Genomic DNA, 5,000 nt, shown 5'->3' with positions numbered 1-5,000 from the left:
GTGTCGCAAAGAAGCCAGGCAGCTTAGACGATAACAAGTACACTAATTAACAAAATAAATGTTATTCCTAGTAACAAGCAAGAATAGATTGTTAATAATAATGGTAACAACACCAATTCAAATAATAGCAACATTATGAGTAATTACAATAATGATAAAAAAACAATAATATTAATAATAGAAGTAAACAAGTAGAAGAAGTAGTAGAAGTAGTAGTAGTAGTAGTAGTAGTAGTAGTAGTAGTAGTAGTAGTAGTAGTAGTAGTAGTAGTAGTAGTAGAGACAGCAACAGTAATAGCGGCAGTTACATCAATAACAAGAATGACAAAATAATAACAACAAAAACATACTTTCATATGTCTTGGGGGGGGGGGACTGTTCACTCTCTGCACACTTCAGTTGCCTGATTGCAACAGACCATCATCCTCTGTTGTAATCGGGCACTTCATACTAAATTCATTACCTTGAGATCTGACATGCTACGGGAAACGATAAACTTTATCGACTTATGTATGTAAATAACCGAGTAAACCACAGTGATGACGAAATGTGTGTTATACAAGTGTGCCTTTCTGATGATGATGGTGATGGTGATGATTGGTGATGATTGGTGGTGATGATGATGATGATTGATGATGGTGGTGGTAGTGATGGTGGTGATGATGATGGTGGTGGTGTTAGTGATGGTGGTGATGATGGTGGTGGTGTTAGTGATGGTGGTGATGATGGTGGTGGTGTTAGTGATGGTGGTGTTGGTGATGGTGATGTTGGTGATGGTGGTGGTGTTGGTGATGGTGATGGTGGTGTTGGTGATGGTGGTGTTGGTGATGGTGGTGTTGGTGATGGTGGTGTTGGTGATGGTGGTGTTGGTGTTGGTGACGATGGTGGTGTTGGTGATGATGGTGATGGTGTTGGTGACGATGGTGGTGTTGGTGACGATGGTGGTGTTGGTGACGATGGTGGTGTTGGTGACGATGGTGGTGTTGGCGACGATGGTGGTGTTGGCGACGATGGTGGTGTTGGCGACGATGGTGGTGGTGATGATGATGTGATGATGTGATGATGGTGTCGATAATAAATGCTACAATGATTTAATACAGATATTGAACGGTACTGAATAGCCCAACCAAAATGTATAGGGGAAAAAACTATTAATAACAAAGAAAAGGTTTAAACGCATTACCAACCAAAAACAAATCATAACCGCATATGTAGAGCAACAGAAACGTTAAAATGAGCAATACTGCCAAGCCATCAAAAAAAAAAAATCACCCCGTTAATAAAAGCAAAGCAAATACACTGAACCAAAAGCAAGACAGACAAAACAATTTTAAAATAGCATTAAAACTACAAATCATTCTTAGGTGCAATTAGAGGAAATAGAATAGACCAAAACTCGTTTTTAAAATATCAAACGAAAACCTAAACACACACACAACGCAAATAAGTAATAGAAAAGAGAAAGAAAGAAAACAAATACCCCCCTCCCCTCTCCCTTGGTAAGCGGTGCCTGCAGGAATGCACGCTAAGGGCCCCCACCACGCGCCAAGGGGCTGCACGCTCGCCCATTAGACATAAAACCCACAATGTGGTAAGGAAGTAGGTGGGGCTTTAATCAACGATTAGAACGTCCTTGAAAACTATACATTCCTTCCCTTCTCGAAAATAAAGCAGTACTTGATAAAGCAGTAGGAACTAGTACTAGTAAGAACTAGAAGTAACTAGTAGGAATTAACAGTAACTAGTATTTTTACTCGTATTAGCTTCAGCGATTAAAACAATGCAATCTTAACAAAACGCTTCCAGAACACGTCGATATTGAACCGGGCGAAACCCACGCACACGGACACACGCCCAAGCCAGAGGAAGGACCGCCCAAAAACTGATTACTTATGCAATCCTTGACACACAACCCGGGGGAACTCTTATAGGCTCTTTCGGCTCTGTTCCAAGAGCTCTTTTAACTTAATCACCGCCGGGTTAAACATGCCTGATGCAAATTGACATACTGGATTTGAAGGTATGTTTTATGATTACACACTTTATGTTGGCTGGCATTGTTTGTCGCTATATTTTCGCTTTATAAAAAAAAAAAAAAAATCAGGTTAATTATTTAGTCAAACTGTATTTCTTACCGACTGAGTTTTAAAAAAATAAAATATTACTTTACCTTTCTAATTTGATAAAGCCACCTCGTGTTCCATTAGGGGAGGTTAGTTTCATAACAAGAGAACAAATTACCTTGATGCGGGTTAAGCCTGATGAGTTTGCATCTTGCCTTTCATCTATTAACTTTCTAGATAATCAGGCCTCTTTAATTCCATCGTCCAATTAGGAGATCCCGAGCAATACTTCTTTACATATTTTAGAAATTGTGGTGAAGGTGAGGTGGGAGAAAGCAAAGGGGGGTCTCAACACCACTAGTTACATTTGTTTAAAAAAAAAGTTTGTTTCTCATAAACTCATAATCTAAGACGAAGGAGGGGGAATTCCCAAAACGCTCTTTCTCGCAGCGGCATTTGACGAGGCCGATGATAATACAGTTGTTCCTGTTGATCCATCCAGGAAAAGCAGTCACACAATCTTGGGAAACGCAAAACAACGACTATTTCTCCCGCGGGAAAACAAAAACACTATTTCTGTATCGGCAGTAGGCCTACACCACAACAACACCACTCGCACTCACGGCAGCGAACCACGACTCCCGCACAGCACGATACGGACGACGCTGATTGGCTGGCGACGATTATCCGCTCCCCACTTGGAGACGGAACAAAGATGATCGCCGAACTGACCAATTGGGTCGTTTACAATGCAGCTGCGGACGATCGTTAACCAGGGACCACCCATCACCTCGAGCTTGACAACCATAGTCTCGATACAAAAGCTAAATACATTAGCATTTGTTACGCTGAAAAGACCCGCGGCTCCGGATAGCGTTTGCTTGATGTATTCATCAAATCTACGTTAGAAGGGAAAACGCCCGGGAATCTTAGCAAAATATGCCATGTTTAGTGTGGAAGCGGTACTAAATCTCTTCCTACTTGCATTTGAAATTAAAGTACTGAGGTTTCTTTCATTGAAGTATCCCACAACTTTACCATGATCTTAATTACAGGCCAACATACTTATTCGTAAAATCAAAATACATCCGAGGTACCACAATCATGATGCCGAAAATGAACAAATGCCCAAAACCCGCCGCATCCTGCCCCAAGCACAGACATTTCAATGGTAGCATCTCCCGCCTCCCAACAAAGACAACTACAAGAAAAAACGAAACAACCCGACGGAATGAAATACTTGCATCGCTAAGAATGAGAAAACACAAAAACTCGAAATTTATAAATAGAATCCCATTCACATGTCTCCATCCCCACACGAACTAAAAACAAACGAAAAGAAATAAAGAGAAAAAATGAGAGATGGATTGTAGTGAACCCGCAAGAAACGTGGGGTATGGGTTCCTTGGTGCGCCCGCAAGGAAGGAGCCTCCCACCAAACGCCCAGGTGCTCCACAGCGCGCAAGAATTCAATTCATTCCACCTCCCTCAAATAGGCCATTCGGAATATTTCGCCGGAATCTTTCACTTTCGACCTTCGTACGATATCACGGTCGACATTCTCCTTGAAGGACGACACCGGGAACCGAGGAAAAGAGCTTTTCGCGAAAGAAATGCCCCGTCAAATGATTTCGAAGCGTGTGGGTCTGGGCATTTGAGTGAAGACTAGAACGGCGCGCCACCTAGCTCGCTCTTTTCTTCAATTTCCTTCTTCCTTTCTCCCAATCCAAGTAGAGGTTATCTGGCTCTGTATTTACATAGCTACTTATTTATCACTTTTCTCATCATTTAATTTCCTAATATTACAAGAGGGAAAACGCGAGAGCGCGGAGACATACCGCAAGAAAGCCAGCCTCGCCGGGATGGCAACACAGTGAGGTGGACGGAAACAACAGGAACAAGAGACAGCGTTGATGCTGGATGTACAATAAGAACATTTTTCTTCATATCAGCAATGTATCTTGGACAAATTCAACACTAATCAATAATGCACAAATATTCGCACGTGACGATTATATAAATATGAGGCAGTTGAGAGGCAGCCGCGTCGGAAAATCAGAAAAGGATTCGCAGTCAGAGGAAGTTGGAACGCCGCAGCTTCAGATCCAACATGGAAGTGATCATCATTGGGTGGAACAGCGACATTCTACAAACGCGTCTTCCACAAATATTTATTCCTGCCCACGACATTCTTACGCCCTCATTCCTCCATACATTCAGAAATATCACTCGAGATTTTATGTGGCAATATACAAGTGATTTGCATGTTGGAATGACTATGCATTCGTACAGTAACTAATTAACGCACGCACGCTACCTCACTACACTCCAACCCTACAAGCGTGTAGCCAATTTTCACCTACAGTTTAGTACAATTCATTAACTTCCCTGTTTACAAGAAAGCGACGAATTTACTACTGACATTGACACAATAAATCCCAGACAGAAAGCATCTATAGCCAGTTAACAAACAAGTCAGCATCATACTGAGGACGATTATCTGTACCTCAGTGGCTACATAGGCGTGAAATATAGGACTACAAAAATGCCGTTCCACACCAAAATTGATACGGAACACAGCCTGTAAGCAAACAAACGTTGCAAACAGCTCCTCGTAAAGTAGAAGACATGTGACCTTTTTTAATCTACCCTAGAAGCCGGGGAGAGAAAGAGTGTGGTTGGTGTAGAAGACAAAAGATGAGAGCATGGTCGTGGTCGGTTGTCCGTTGACAAAGAAAAAAAAATGCTGATTTATGTATATCGCTTTCCTACAATCTCTAATTGGCACTGAATTAAATCCATCAAGCCCCTTTGTCAGCTTGCTACCTCAAGAAGGTGAGCTGTTGGTAACAACCAGAATGAATGGTAAAATTAGATCGCCTATTTTGGTTCCGAAGGATTTTCATCTCCACAGATAAATTTGCTCGAGTTGGAGAGC

At 41.8% G+C, this 5,000-nt stretch overlaps 1 protein-coding gene across 3 annotated transcripts in view; it reads right to left on the bottom strand.

The window, feature by feature from the left end:
• The window catches only part of LOC119596111 (protein spitz-like), an 81,216-nt gene that overhangs the window by 74,626 nt on the left and 1,590 nt on the right, over positions 1–5,000 (bottom strand). The window contains exon 1 of one of the 3 annotated variants that reach the window (XM_037945258.1): positions 2,686–2,717. The exons of the other annotated variants lie outside the window; for them this stretch is intronic. The gene's annotated coding sequence lies outside the window, so the exon portion shown is untranslated. Of the gene's footprint in view, positions 1–2,685; positions 2,718–5,000 lie in introns of those variants that run through there. 3 annotated transcript variants of the gene reach the window in all.

Source organism: Penaeus monodon, chromosome 37 (assembly GCF_015228065.2).
Source record: "Penaeus monodon isolate SGIC_2016 chromosome 37, NSTDA_Pmon_1, whole genome shotgun sequence".
Lineage (NCBI taxonomy): Eukaryota > Metazoa > Arthropoda > Malacostraca > Decapoda > Penaeidae > Penaeus > Penaeus monodon.
This window is presented reverse-complemented; position numbering and strand designations above follow the sequence as displayed.